Source organism: Camponotus vicinus, unplaced genomic scaffold (assembly GCF_025532165.1).
Source record: "Camponotus vicinus isolate PSW18456_S1 unplaced genomic scaffold, iyCamVici1.0 SCAF_9, whole genome shotgun sequence".
NCBI lineage: Eukaryota > Metazoa > Arthropoda > Insecta > Hymenoptera > Formicidae > Camponotus > Camponotus vicinus.
In genome coordinates this window covers 11,840,903-11,858,562 of record NW_028141981.1, presented here as the reverse complement: position 1 = coordinate 11,858,562, position 17,660 = coordinate 11,840,903, and positions in this window count along the sequence as shown.

Sequence of the window (17,660 nt, the reverse complement as noted above, 5' to 3'; positions counted from 1 at the left end):
TTCCATATTTTTTCTTAAAAACAACTATGTGTTTTCTTTACACCAATTGATTCCTCTACTAATTCATGACGTCCTGTATTTATCCAATCTACGACGTATTTGCAACGTCATATCTTTTACCAATTATTAACGTCAGATAGATACTCCAATCGGCGATTCGACGTACTTATAGTAACATCATTATTATAGCAACCAATTAATGATCTTTTATTTATCCATCCTACGGTCCATATTCTGAATCCTCTTTTATCGATAAGTGTTTCTAAAAGTGGCCTATAGCCAATCAGAAAGCTTATATGCCACTTTTAGAGGCACTTTTATCGATAAAAGAGGATTCAGAATATGGACCGTAGGATGGATAAATAAAAGATCATTAATTGGTTGCTATAATAATGATGTTACTATAAGTACGTCGAATCGTCGATTGGAGTATCTATCTGACGTTAATAATTGGTAAAAGATATGACGTTGCAAATACGTCGTAGATTGGATAAATACAGGACGTCATGAATTAGTTGCTATAATGACGTTAGTAGTACGTCGTCGATTGGGGTATCCGTCTGACGTTAATAATTGGTAAAAGATGTGACGTTGCAAATACGTCGTTGATTGGATAAATACGGAACGTCATTAATTGGTTGCTGTAATGACGTTACTAGTACGTCGTCGATTCTCCGTATTTACAACGTCGCATATCTTTTACCAATTATAATATGAACGTCAGTCCGTATTCAGAACGCGCTTGTAAAGATATTAGCGCGCTATTACATCATATTCTATCTATCAATCGGTTTGTCCATCTGTCTGTTTCTTATTTGGCTCGTGGTGGAATTTCCGCGCGCTGGATTTCCGACGTCGCGCGGCAGTTTTTTCAGAGGCGCGTTCGTGTTCGGTTGCGCCTAAAGACGATCAGTGACCCCCCTCCCCCGCGAGGCATCGCAATTTTTGAGAGGATTAATTTCCTCAGTTAGCTATGAATCCTATAAAAAAGTGCAAATCCACAACAAAGAAGCAAGCAAGCAAGCAACCTACGATTACGCAAACGCTCACGCGACTTTTAGCCGTGCTGATGAGTTTATGCGTCAATTGTATATTATAACCTCATCAGAGAAAGGCCGAAGCTCTTCCTAGAGTCAAAAATTTTATTAGCCCCTCTTCCGGGGCCAAAAACGGTTAATAAAAAGAAGAAGATCAGTGACCACCAATCAGATTACTTCCCTCCATTTGTGTTATTTCGTGCTGTATTGTCTTGTGAGAGAGAAGTAGAGGTAGCCGGTACGAGATTTGCATTTCTACAGAGAGGTAAATTTATATGATTTTATGATTAAACGATATATACTTTAATATTAAACGTTTTACTATCTTTTCGCGTAAGGTTAGAAGTACATACATATTTATTTGTAATACTGGATATATATGTAGTGTATAAAGGTTAGGTATAAATAACCTTTATACAAATAACCAGCATATCCTGCATTGAACATATAATATTTACATATTTTTGTACTATTTTCGTATAATGTATTTATCTTGTAAATATTATTCACAATTGTATCATTTATTATAATATCGTATTTAATTGAAAATTAAAGTTAAGTTGTATTTATAAGACGCGATGACTACCAATTTATTGGGAGTTCAATTTGTCGAAGAAAACGGGACGATCAATATTGCTATAATAAGCAGTAATTGGCTAACACCTAAGAAAGGAGAAAGTTTTTGGCCTCCATACAAGAAGCAATACCAATACGAACAATCATTAAAGAAAAATGAAACACCAAACACTGAAACATGGACTCTGCACAAAATTCAAAAAGTTTTATTTACTGAGAAAGGTAAGGATATAAAAATATTAAAAGCAAACTTATTAACATTGTAAAATACTAACTTATAAATTTATTACACATTACACACATAATACGGTCTTATATTGATTATTGTTTAACAATTTTTGTCTATATTTTATGCAGATAATGATTACCATAAAGCTAAGAAACAATTATAATTCTGCGAAGAGAATTCAGACATACCATCTGATTTTGATACAGCACTAAAGAAATTAAACACAATTGATAAGCCACGTAATAGAAAGCGGCCTAATCACTATTGTGAAAAATGCGAAGATAGTGATGAAGAAAGCGATAGTGAAAAAGTATTATTAAATCCTGGTTAGCAAAAAGAAATGCAACAATAAACGTTTATCACGGCCTCCAGCAATTTCATCAGGTAATTATAAAAATTCTTTTACTTTTAAATTAACTTTTAAAATTTATAATAAAACTACAAAGATTCACATATAACGTACAATAATATAAAGGAATAATACGAAGATACTTATATTTATTTACTGAGATTATTTACTAAGATTGCTTAAAGTTGTTATACAAATATATATATATATATATATATATATATATATATATATATATATATATACATTAATACTGCTTATATATATATATATACATTAATACTGCTAACATAACAATTGTAATTCTAGACATAGACTTCAACCATTATTTAAGTTCACAACTATTGTTTTTCTTATCAAAGGAGTGAGAAAGGCAATCTAGGCTGAAGCCAATGTCTAAATTAAAACTTTGATAGTACATTTAAATAATAATTTTATTTATACTTTTTTTTTATGAATTTAAAACACGGAAATTTGTATTTATATTTTACAGATGATGAATTACAAGTAAACGATGAACCTGTAACTACAGTTCCTAATATTCCGCTAGTTGTGGGAAGATTTGCTAGTAGATTAAATACTCCAATTGCTAGTACATCAAATACTCCAAATTCTTTAGTTGCAGAAAATAATATTGCACATTCGTCTCCTACAAATACTAAATTGGTTAAATCGTTAAACGAATTATGTAAGTACAAAATATAAATAATAGATTAATAATAATAGTTTGTAGTTTTCAAAAATACGAAATTAAAATAATAAAAATTAATTAGCGTTTCAGAAACAATTATTAGAATTTATGGTTGAAATAAAGGAGTATAATATACTAATACTAGCCTTATTAAAGGAAAAGGAATTACAAAAAGCGCCAGGTATTTTACCGTTTGATATACCAATACAGTTTCCTATCGATACTTTACAACAGCTAGAAATTTTAGAGAATTATTTAAAGGAAGAGAACAAATTGAATGCTTTGGTAAATAGAAACTATTTGCTTATTAATTATTTTATCTAATTTCTTTATTTTAAAAATATTTTATTTAAAAACTACTTTTCAGGTGTTGTATTTGGCAAGTTTGGGTGGTAAAAACATAACAACTTTAACTAACAAAATAATGAAATTTTTATATACAGATAATTTAGCCACAAAGTTTTCTTTTTATGGGAAACGAAACAATAAAAAACGATTTTCTGAATGTTTATTAAAAACAGCAGTTATTAGTAAGTACTTACTTTTATTTTTATTGACTTTAATACTAGAATTAAGCTGTGCAATTTTTGACCAATTCTTTCTTTTCCAGTTAATTTCGATTTGTACCTAGAGCTTTAGATTTTTTGTAATTATGATCATTATTTATAAAAAGTAATTATGATCATTATTTACAAAAATCTAAAACTCCAAGCGCAAATCCAAATTAATTGGTAAAGAAAGAACTTTCAGATGGATCAGAAAGGGTACAGCTGTGGTTCTAGTGATAATATAGTAAAAGATTATTAATAATTAAGATTATTAATTTTCAAAAATTTTTTGCAATATTATTGAAGATGCTGTAAAAAGCTGTTATTTTGATGCAACTGATCGCAACGTTGAAGATGTGTTGAAGATATGGTTAAAACATGCACCACAACGCGTCAAAAATTTAAATAGTAAGAAATAATCTACTAATTTATAATAACAAAGAGTGCTGTGAACATTAAATCCAAAGAAATACTATTAGTATATTTTTTAAGCGTCAAAAAAGTTAAGACTTTAAGTTTAAGACTTATAAGGTAAATATACCAATTAGTGAACGAAATGATACAAATTTTAAATATTAAGTTTTTGATGATATATGTATATGACTCATAATAAATGCCTTATTGATTTTTTATATCATTTAGGAATTGTGTTTTATAATTTATTCATATTGAAAATGAAACCTCTGTAAAAAAATTTTGTTCAATAATTAGTACATTTACCTTATATCGCGTTACAAAGCAATTTTTGATTCTTATTATTTCCATATTTACTTAGTTATTAACATGTTTCATAAAAAACCAAAATTATTTGATAAGAAGAATCCCTATGTGGGAAAACGCCAAATACGTAGAAGAGTAATGGCAATAATAAATGACGTGCTTGTTACGCTTAGTGAGAATAACCAAAACACCGAAAAAATCGATAATGTTTCTACTGATAATAATAATGGAGAAGTATATAAGAAAGATAATACTACTGATATCGTTGTACATTGTAACAACAGTATGTCTAATGAAATTGATTTTAATTTTAAATATTTATGTAATAGTTCTAATATACTTGATAATAATAGTAATCCATTTCATGGTACTTATAATACTCAATTAATTGAAAATATTCTTTTTGACAACGAATTACCTGTATCCATTGAAAATTATAAGATTTTATCTATTGATAATGACAATAATCTTTCCGATGAAAGTGACAATAATCGTTTCGATGTAGTTTCTAAATTACGAGGATGGGCTATAAATGGAAATGTACCACATGTTCGTGTTACGGAGCTATTACATTTGTTACGGCCTTTTCATCCAGAGTTACCACTTAGCAGCAAAACTCTATTACGTACTCCTTCCATAATGACATCAAAAAAGCTAAATAATGGAGAATATTATCATTTCGGACTTTTAATAAATTTAGAAAGAATTTTAACTGAACATGACTATTCATCTTGTTATAAAGAAATTCAGTTACAAATCAACATTGATGGCTTGCCACTTTTTCGTAGTAGCAATATACAATTATGGCCGATTCTATGTTTATTAAAACATGTAACTAATAGCCCATTTCCAATAGGAATATTTTGTGGTACTTCAAAACCTGATCCTTTAGACATATATTTAAAAGATTTTATAAACGAACTCGAATTTTTAATACAAGGCGGGATAGAAATTAATGGAAAAAATATAAAGTTGTATTACATAATTTTGTTTGTGACGCTCCTGCACGAGCATATTTAAAGTGTGTAAAGTCACATACAGGATATTCAGCATGTGATAAATGTACTGAATATGGTGAATATGTAAACGGGCGCATAATTTTTCCGAATATAACAGCTACTAATTGTAAGAGAACAAATACCTCATTCCGTTTGCAAACGGACGAAAATTATCACTTAGGTACTTCTCCATTAACAAAATTGCCAATAGATTTTATAAAATGTTTTCCCATTGACTATTTACATAATGTGTGTTTAGGAATTATGCGCAAATTGTTAAATACATGGATTAGTGGTCAACCATTGTCAGTTAAATTAAGTGGCCATTTTTTTAAACAAATATCTAAACATTTACAACAATTAAGAATTTATATTCCTTTCGAAATTCATAGAAAACCACGAGGATTAGAAGACTTACCTCGATGGAAAGGAACTGAATTTAGAAGTTTCCTATTGTATGTAGGACCAATTGTATTAAAAGATAATATTGATATAGCCGTTTATGAACATTTTTTACTCTTTCATGTTGAAATTTCTATATTAGTTTCTGATAAACATATTTCCGAGTTTTCTTTAAAATATGTTAAAAAGATTTTAACAACATTTATTCAACATTCAGAAAATATTTATGGTAGACAATTTTTAATTTATAATGTTCATTTATTGAGTCATTTAACTGACGACGTCGACATTTTCGGTCCTTTGGATGAATTTTCTACATTCCCTTTTGAAAATTATCTTGGTAAACTAAAAACATATGTAAAAAGTCCTACTAATCCCTTACAACAAATCTTTAGGCGTTTAACAGAAAATTATGCTTTGCCATTAAATAAAATGAAATCTAACTCGCTAATAAAACTAAAGTATAGTCACAATTTAGGTCCGCTACATTCATCTATTTTACATACACACTGTAAACAATATAAGAAAGTAACTTTTCATGATATAGTTTTCTCCATTGATTCAAGTGCTGACTGCTATTGTATGATTAAAGAAAATATCTTAATACAAATTTTAAATATTATTCAACTAAATGACAACATATTTTTCATCGGTACTGCATTTAAAGGTTGTGAACCATTATATAAATATCCTTTAGATTCTAGAAAGCTAAAAATTTGTATTTATCATACAATTTCAGATGAAATTAAAATTTGGCCACTAAATTTAATAATAGCTAAATGTATAGTGTTTTCATATTGCAAGAAATCTCAAAACTGTTGGGTTTCATTTCCATTAATTCATTCAATTCTATAGATTTCTAGTTATTTATCTATTGCCATTTCTCTTCATTTTGTTATACATCCTTACCCTGTCTGCACCATACGTAACAAAGATGTGCTGTCGCAAGTCGCAGAAAATATGATACGTTTTTTGCACGGAGTTGCGACGTAGCCAAATAATTTGAATTTTAATTAATCAGCTGTTTGTTGGATTTTCTGTTGTATTGTGATTCATATTTTGAGAATAAGTAAAATAGTATTTTTTTTAAATAAATTATTCTTTTTATTGTTGCTGTCACCAATTTGGCTGTTAGTTACGTAACGTGTCAATCACGTTTCGAACACCTTTCAGACATCGCTGCGACATAACGTGCGACGAGTTAGCACGTCACAATGACGTGCTTGTTACGTATGGTGCTGGCAGAGTAGTATTTAGTACATTAAAGGCGTGTTCCAAAATTCACTGCAGTTTACGTTACGTATATTATAGATTTTCAGTACTGGCAGTGAATTTCGGAACGCGGCCTAAGTATTCAATATTATATGTAAAGGACAAAATTTTATTTTGCTTTATAACTATTATTGTACCTATTCAAACATTTTTATTTCATGTTACAGTTTTTAAAAATATACAGTGTTCGGTTACAGGTCGGAGAAAATTTATAAGCAGTGATTCTAGATGATAAAATAATTTAAAAATAAAGAATAACAAAATTGCGATTAAGGCTTTATTTTTTAACTATCAATGTTTAAATATTTACGTTTTTTAAGTACTTTTCAAGTGAATATTTAAATATTCAGAATTACAAAATCAAGAATAACAAAATTTCAATGGAGGCTTTGTTTGTAATTATAATGTCTAAATATTAACCTATTTTAGGTTATTTTTATGTGTATATTTAAATATTTATAATTAAAAACAAAGCCTTAATCACAATTTTGTTATTCTCGATTTTCGTCTTATTTTATCATCTATAATAGAATCACTCCTTAAATTATCTTCCACCTGTAGCCAAACATCTTTATATTTTTATATTTTGTAAGTATATGTGCAAAAAAAGTATTTATATTTTGTAAGTATATGTGCAAAAAAAGAATTTGTTTGTTTTATGTAAAGAATACTTACAATATTTATTGTGTAATAATTTTTTTATAGTAATGTTATATTTACAGTAATATAATGTGTAAGAAGTATAAAAGGCAAAATATATAATAATATATTATATCACAACTGTAATAGCAATAAAGGAGTATAAACTTGTATTGATTATCTTAAATGTATTGATTATATTAATTGTGATAAAATCAATAATAATCCAATATCATTATTTAATATTAACAAATTGTACATAATGACATCTATAACACGAAAATATTATAATAAATTAATAACATGAAAATAACGTTAATAACATAACATGAAAATTAATAATATGAAAATAATAACGCATTTTATATCAATATATAACGTAATATACACAGTATGTTTGAAAAGTCCCCGAACTGATTTTTTCTTGAGAAAGACAAATGGAGTACATGTATAAGCCGATGGCTGAAATAGTTAGTATTAAGCTTTGTGTCTAACACATTCAAATTTCATCAATATCGGATTAACAATTATTGAGTTCTCATTTAGTTTGCGTTTTGTTTTGTGAGTTTTTGTGTGTGGTTACAGAAAGACGAGCGTTTTATCAACAAAGAATTTTTAATTGTAACAATGTAAGGCAGGTGGCTGTGTACGTGTTTTTATTTGCGAATCATACATGAAAATGTTTTGTCACCAATTACAATTATTTTTAAAAATTCTTTCTTAATAAAACGCTCGTTGTTCAATAGCAAAATTTTAACTGCATATAAAAACATGCAAAACAAAACACGTCAGAATTCGCTAATTATTAATGAAATTTGAATATGTTAGACACAAAACTTCATACAAATTATGGGTCTGTTTTCTGTTCTTGCACTGTTGAACTGGTACAATAAGTTAGAGTGAGACAAATATATACTTTCTTTATTCACTCTAACTTATTGCATTAATTCAGCAGTGCAGGAACAGAAAACAAGCCCTATATTTTGGCTATTGGTATACATGGCTTCATTTCTCTTTCCAGGAAAGAAATCAGTTCGGAGACTTTTCGGAGACATACTGTGTATCTGTGATAAATCCACGTCATTTTTACGACATGTGGACGTCATTTTAAACGTCACTATGTTGTAAGAATGACTAATTAGTGACGTCAAATAAACGATACTTTATACGTCATTAATGACGTTATTAATATGGCAGTAATAACGTTAATAATACGAAAATTGTGCCGTTAATAACACGAAAATAATGACGTATTTTTTACGTCACTATATGACGTATTTTTTACGTCACTATATGACGTATTTTTTACGTCACTATATGACGTATTTTTTACGTCACTATATGACGTAACGTACCCGTGACATATTCACGTCACTTTTTGCGACATTAGGACGTCATTTTAAACGTCAGATTCGTCATAAGAATGACTAATTCATGACGTCAAATAGACGACACCTTGCTACCTGGGTACATAAGTTTTCCAGGACTGTCCTGGAAACTGCCATTTGACATAAAATTCTTCCAGGTCAGGCCTGGAACCCCACGAATGTCCCGGAATTTACCAATATATATCGAGAAATGTCTCGGAATAAACCATTTGACATATACATATATATATATATATATATAAGTATATATATATATATATATATATATATATATATATATAAGAAAAATGTTTCAGACAAAAGTTGTTTGGTTTCGAGGGGGCCATGGTATCATTGGTTTGACCTTGAAGAGTTATTTGAAGGTCACATGAAGGTCACCTTCAATTTCTTAAATGGAACCTACTATTTGTCATTGCATATTCTTGTAGCTTATCTCGAGAGCTTTCCAAAACACTATAATTAAGTACCTTTCGTTAAGTACTTTTTGAGTTATGAGGCTTGAAATAATTTCTTAATTTTACATAAACCGTAAAATATCTTGTAAAATATTCATTTTTCGATTATCTTACCTTAATACTTTTATGTTCAAAATAATGAGAGGAATCAATTGGTGTAAAGAAAACACATAGTTGTTTTTAAGAAAAAATATGGAATTGTTAATTGCAAATTACATATTTTTTCTTCAAAACAACTATGTGTTTTCTTTACACCAGTTGATTCCTCTCATTATTTTGTACGTAAAAGTATTAAGGTAAGATAATCGAAAAATGAATATTTTACAAGATATTTTACGGTTTATGTAAAATTAAGAAATTATTTCAAGCCTCATAACTCAAAAAGTACTTAAGGAAAAGGTACTTAATTATAGTGTTTTGGAAAGCTCTCGAGATAAGCTACAAGAATATGCAATAACAAATAGTAGGTTCCATTTAAGAAATTGAAGGTGACCTTCATGTGACCTTCAAATAACTCTTCAAGGTCAAACCAATAATACCATCTTATGGCCTCCTCGAAACCAAACAACTTTTGTCTGAAACATTTTTCTCTCCCGGGCTTGGTTTTCGAGTTATTCTCCATTAAAGGTTAAAATGGTCCACCCTGTATAATGAAATCTTTATATTACAATAGTTATAAACAATTAAATTAAGGAATTTATTAATTTTACTTGATTAATATATGTATATAAGACCAGCTATTCGGTTAGCACTGGTGGTTTGTTAATATTCTGGTTATATAGGGTAACTAAATAATATGAATATTGAGTGAATACGATTATATATAATTACATGTAAAGATTATATAAGATGAAAAATTCTTTATACTACTCTACAATGCAGGATTAAAATTTTGTTGCGGGACGTAACAACTGACTCTGCCAGCAATAGCGAAGAAGAGCAGAAGGAAGCAAAAAAGATGCAATCGCGACCTGCCTTAGAATATCGGGTAATGCATATTAAAGATCTGCCTGCACCGACCAAGGACGAACTGCTGCAAATAACACTACCAATTCGCGAAGTAAAAAGCGGAAATCTCAATATGTTATATGATTCCGGATCGACAATCTCTTTAATCAAATTAAAAAATCTAGTAGATAGCGCACTGATCTACGAGGAGAAAATTGCACTTACCGGAATAAGCGAACATAAAGTATATACACTCGGAAAAATGTATGCTACAATTAAAATTAATAAACATAAAATTAAACACGCCTTTTACATAATAAAAGACAATGTAGCGGTAGAGCACGAAGGAATTCTAGGATTAGATCTCCTTAGAAAGCAAACGGCAAAATGTGACTACGAGAAAAGTCAACAAACGATAAAGGATAGCATATTAAAATTACATCCATGTAATAAAATTACTTTGAAGCCACGTAGTGAAAAAATTATACGAGCCGCAACCAATCACAATCAGATAGGGATAGTCCGAACTGAAGAAACAGCACCAGGAGTTTTTATTGGAAGCTGTCTGGTAGAAATAAGAAACTTTTCATGCCCTGTGAGCATAATAAATACAACAGATAACGTGATTGAAATGCCCACTCCTATAGTCACCCTGGAGGACATGGAGAGAAACACGAAGGAAATAAACATAATAGAAACAGAAAGGAAAATTAAAAATACCATTCCTCGTAAACAACAAATCTGACAATTACTGCGAACGTAACATTTAAACGCAGAAGAGAAGCAGACATTCTTAAAACTCTGCGAAGATTACAGTGACATATTCCACTTGGAGGGAGAACCACTGACATGCACTGCGACGGTAGAGCATGAAATAAACACACGTGCCGACACCGCGCCGGTGAACGTGAGACCATATCGTTTGCCAGAGAAACATAAAACAGAAGTCAATCGACAAATAAATGAAATGCTAAAAGACGAAATCACGGACTAGCACAAGTCAATGGAATGCACCATTGCTAGTGGTACCGAAAAAAACAGACGCATCAGGAAAACCGAAGCTCCGAGTAGTGATAGATTTTCGGAAGCTAAATGAATTAACAATAGGAGATTCATTTCCTCTGCATAACATAACTGATATTCTAGACCAGCTAGGAAATGCAAAATATTTCACTACATTAGATTTAGCGTCAGGATATCATGAGATCCCAATGGCTAAACGGGATAAAAATAAAACAGCTTTTTCAACTCCCTACGGTCATTACGAATTTAATCGAATGCCGTTCGGACTAAGGAATGCGCCAGCAACATTTTGTTACGTCCCACAACAAAAATTTTATTTCTTATTTAAATACGCAAAATTTGCCTCTATAATCTTTAAACCGTAATCCCATCGATGAACATATCAATCTTAATCCTACCGCGTTACATATTATTGTTAATATAATTTATATTGTTAACTAAAATCTCACCACACGATATATTATTACCAGTATTTTTATTATATAATCCCACCGCGCAATATATTATCGCCAATATTCGTAGTACATCAATATTATCCCACCGCGCGATATACTATTGTCAATGTCTCCGAAAATAATCTTTCTTTGTTAAGAAGCTAGCTATATATAACATAACCTCACTTAAGAATGATAGAAATAATTTTAAGTATTTACCCGCATATAATACTATCCGTATAAAAATTACCGATAATACAGTTTTCTACCTTACCGACAATAGGTAATGTCACCAACACAAAAGTTACGACAGAAGATAATATAGTTTCCTACCTTACCGACAGAGTAAAAGTTACCGACAGAAAAGTTACCGGCACATGCTAACACAGTTACCGACATTACCGACTGAAGATAAAATCATTTCCTACTTTACCGACTGAAGATAAAGTCAATTCCTACTTTACTACTGAAGATAAAGTCACTCCCTACTTTACCGACTGAAGATAAAGTAAGTACCTTCATTACCGACGAACGGTAATACCAACAATGAATAATGAACCTTACCGACATACAAGAGTATACCTCTTTTATTAGTATATTATCCTGATACTAACAAACTTAAATACTGAAATTCAAAGGACTTTTATTAAGTTATATATACATATATATATATACGTATTTGTCTCAACGCCGACCATATATATATCATTATTTTAAGACGTAGTTTTAAACCTAAAAATCTTTGATCCTTTATTAACTCAAAAAATAATATAGATATAAATCTCGTAATAATTTTTACTTAAAGAGCATAAAAAGCTGAGTTGATTCATATATGCATAATCACGTAAACTTCAATATTATTAATTTTATAGGTAAAGTTTTAAATATGATTTTACGTATGCAATATTATAAGTCGCCATAAAGTGCTCAAGGCTAAATGCAACGCACTTCTCAGAAGCACCGATCGATCGCAATTCTCAGAAATGCTGAGCTCGCCGCATTCCAAGCTCGAGGCTATGGAATATTCCGCTCGAATATTATTGCGTACGAATATTATTATTAAGACAAACGAATTTATTGTTAAATATTAATATTAAGCATATGCAATAATTTTTATTAATTTATTAATTCAAGAACTTAACGGTTATAAATATTAAAAATTAAATCCAAAGAATAAAAATTGTTGCATAACATATTGAAATAATTAATTAATAGCCTTTATTCCGCCGTAAATTAAAATTATATTCACATATTCCACCGCGTAAAATAGCTGTAATAATTTATTACTAATATTTAAACAATTTATTCACATTATTTTATTCCACCGCGAATTAGTTATAATCATATATAAAATAGCTGCAATACTTTATTGCGCTATGAAATTAATTTATATTACTCTTTTAACTATATCTTATCACGACATAATATAAATTATTGCACGCTAAAACAAGATTTTGTTAATAACAATTATATTCATATAGATATATATATATATATATATATATATATATATATATATCCCACCACGTAATCATAAATAAATTTATTCTTATATGTTAAAATAATTGTAATTATAATAATTATGATATCAGAATTTATTAACAATATTTAAAGGCATTTTCCATAATAATACATAGAGACAAAAATGAACTTTTGAACGGAGCATGCTAGAAACTCCGTTGACATTTCTACAGATAGAGCTTAAAATTCTAAATTAGAAAATATATGCATGTGAGCTGCAAAGAAATTCTGATATTCAAATAATTATTATAAAAATTATGTCAAAATGCGATGTAACCAGTATAGCCGATTCTATGCCGATTCTAACAATAACAAAATTGTAAACGTTCAAATAAAGCATTATTTGATACTGCTGATTTATGTCCATTATCTCGACAACAAAGCATTTGCGACCATATGTTCATATGAACATTTGTTCTTCCTTTTTATCCAGGAACACGCTCACAAATTTTTAAAACATACTTTTGACTCACCCTGTATATATATACAGGGTGAGCCATTTTAATTAACGCACGCAATTATTTCGGAAACAAAGCATTTTAGAGAAAAATGTTTCAGACAAAAGTTGTTTGGTTTCGAGGGGGCCATAAGATGGTATCATTGGTTTGACCTTGAAGAGTTATTTGAAGGTCACATGAAGGTCACCTTCAATTTCTTAAATGGAATCTACTATTTGTCATTGCATATTCTTGTAGCTTATCTCGATAGCTTTCCAAAACACTATAATTAAGTACCTTTTCGTTAAGTACTTTTTGAGTTATGAGGCTTGAAATAATTTCTTAATTTTACATAAACCGTAAAATATCTTGTAAAATATTCATTTTTCTATTATCTTACCTTAATACTTTTACGTACAAAATAATGAGAGGAATCAACTGGTGTAAAAAAAACACAGTTGTTTTGAAGAAAAAATATGTAATTTGCAATTAACAATTCCATATTTTCTCTTAAAAACAACTATGTGTTTTCTTTACACCAATTGATTCCTCTCATTATTTTGTACATAAAAGTATTAAGGTAAGATAATCGAAAAATGAATATTTTACAAGATATTTTACGGTTTATGTAAAATTAAGAAATTATTTCAAGCCTCATAACTCAAAAAGTACTTAACAAAAAAGTACTTAATTATAGTGTTTTGGAAAGCTCTCGAGATAAGCTACAAGAATATGCAATGACAAATAGTAGGTTCCATTTAAGAAATTGAAGGTGACCTTCATGTGACCTTCAAATAACTCTTCAAGGTCAAACCAATGATACCATCTTATGGCTCCCTCGAAACCATAAAACTTTTGTCTGAAATATTTTTCTCTAAAATGCTTTGTTTCCGAAATAATTGCGTGCGTTAATTAAAATGGCTCACCCTGTATATATAAACATATATTTATTCTCATTCCTCTCTGAATCCCCTCTACTGAGCACAACAGACCTTCAATCTCTCGGCGTCCCAGAGTATAGCCGGCCTAGCAGGTTGCCCTAAAACAAATTGAGAGATTAATTGCGTCCAACTGGGAAAGTAAGACTTCCAGACCAGTCCTGAGGAACTTGGGACGTAACAATCGTAAGAAACGATAATAATCTCGAATGCATTCGGAGCATTCTATAAGCGGTCGGTCTTGGTGACAAGCTTCACCGCAGAGTTTACATCTTTGTATTGGTACCGTTCCATATTGGAAGGTATGAGAGTATTTTGTTAAAACTCTGTTGTAAATCCTAGGATAACAGTCCGTACATACTATATAAAGGCTCTCGGAGCTCAACACATCATGTGTCATTATAATTACACGTTTCACACGTAGGCTATTATAAATAGAGTCCGCCATGGTGGGGTGTATAGAGCGCTTAAAGTTTACTAGTGGGCACATTTTCGGCAATTTTCTTTAAGCATACACGCCTTGCATGTGAGTTCTGCAAAAAGCGAAAGCGTTTAAGTCGTTTATATTTTTTCCTTGCCCCCTTTCGTAGATAGCTCTCCCAAAGTAAGAATATATACATTCAAGGCATTGAAAAATGGGGCGGGTAGTTTCTAGAGTGCAGTTGCAATATTCGCATGTAGGGAAGTTTATGTCTCCAAAGGATACCCAGTGACAAACTATTAGCTCTGGTTTAGCTCTGAGTTGTCGGAGTTTATAACATCCACAACACATGCGGATTGGGTTACGGGAGGTTTTGACATACCTTTTGTAGTAGATTATTTTCCTACATTCGGCTTTATGGATATTTGGGAAATGGGGTAGGAGATCGTGGATAGGCTGATTGCAGGGTGGATTATTTGAGTTATTCATTTTTAGTTATTTTGCTGGAGTTCTTTTTCCCGTTCGTTTTCCAAATATCTCAAAAAGCATTTCCTACAGTTAGTTATGGGGGTTATGCGTAATACTTTGCAACCACATATGCAACAAGCATGTTCATGGAAATTATTATTATGGAAGAATTGGGATACGCTATATTTCACGCGTTGGGGTTAGTATTTTGCTTGGGTTTTACAGGAGGGGCAGAAATAGGCGCCTTGGCAGAGATATCCATTAACCTCTTCGTGCACTACATGGGATAGAGTATCCATAAGTATTCATGCAATTTTAACTCGAGGTTCCCTCTGCGTTAATGGAGAGGGTAGAAGAATAGGTAGCTCTAAATATCCTTGTAAAGTTGTGAGTGCAGATCGTGCAATTAGCCAGTGGTCTTACTATAGTTATGGGACGTCGACAATAAGAGCAAATGATTCTACAAGGGTGTGGGGCAAAAGAAATAATATGAGAGTCTACTGGTAGGAAATGTTGCAGGGTGCTAGGAGTGTGTAATAGGCAGTAACAAGCACAGCAATAATGACTGTGATTGTGTAGGTTAAGATACCTGTGCAGTTTTATACATACAGCGTGAGGAAGTGGGTCAGACATTATAGATCATTTCCCACTGAAGGTTGTATAATTAGAATTTCAACGAGGTTCCTGATGCAGGTAAGACACTGATGCAGGGGTTTTATGATAGTAAGAGTTCGAAAGCAGTTAGTGCAGTGAAGTTCAATGTGATATGGTCCCAGAGAAAGAAAGTGTGCAGATACTAGAGGGAGCGGTGTTCTTAAAGAAGAAGGTTGTATGTGATAATAGCAGAGTTCACAAAGAAGAGTATTTAGAGTAGGATCGCGATGTCCTTTAATTTCTACACAACATGCAGTGCCAGTGTAAGGCATACCTTAAGGTATGGAAAGTCGATCGTATACGTTAAGTACTAGGGGGTACTTGAGTTCGTTGACTTCTGTCGAAGTACTTTCGAGGAGGCGCAATAACTCGGTGGCGGTTATAACGCACGAAATACAATTGTCTATGGGTTGTGTTTTTATCACTCCCGCACTGCAGTTGGCACAGGATTCGTCTCTGGCTACGTGCCTGTTGATGAAAAGATGCCTTTTCATCAGTCGGTATTGTTCGTAGACGATATGCGTGCGGATTTTTGCGTAGCAGATGTTACACAGATTAGTGTCGTCTGCTAGGCAGATGGCTCCTATTACATGCACGCAGTGTGCAAATAGAAATGACTGCTTTATCTGTTGTATTGATGATGAAGCAGGCCTAGGTCGAGTTGGCTCTTTGTGCCAAAGCATCTGTAACAGAGAATTCAAAGTTAGTATTTCATCCTGGCTGACAATGGGATAACTTTATTTTATCTATATGGACAATCCTGTTCTGATTTCCTATTTTAAGTTTAATAATACTGGGGGGTAATAATTCCACGATTTCGTGTGGTCCAGTGTATTGATCGGTGAGCTTCCCTTTCGTGGCTCTTTTAATAAAAATACGTGCATCCCTATTTGGAGTTGTTGTGGATTTAAGTGGCGGTCATAGTATGTCTTGCTCCTTTCTTTAGCGCGTATGAGATTTTGCTGAGCTTGGGTTTGCAAGTCTCTTATTTTATTAAAGAGATTTGCGATATATTCGTGGTAAGTAGGTTCGATATTCTCCTCGATAATAGGATGTGCGGAGGATAGTCGTGCTATTCGACCAAATACCAGTTCATAAGGGGAGTATCTTGTGCCTTCATGTACACTTGTGTTATATGAGAACATTGCGAGTTTAATGTACTCGTCCCAGTTAGTTTCTCTATTTATTTGTGTTTTTAAATATTCTGTTAATACGTGATGTGAACGTTCTAGCGATCCATTTGATTGAGGATGATAAGCTGTAGTTTTAAAATGTTGTATATTAAATCTCTTCGTTAATTGTCGCATCAATGCTGACAAAAAGTTAGTTCCTTGGTCTGTTAATATGGCGCGAGGTGCTCCATATATACAAATGAATTCTTTGGTGAAAGCATCGGCAATTGTTAAGGAAGTGGCTTCTTGTAAGGGTGAGGCAACGGAGTATTTCGTTAATAGGTCTTGCATGGTTAATATGTATTGATGATTGTTCTCCGTGATGGAAAGAGGTCCCATA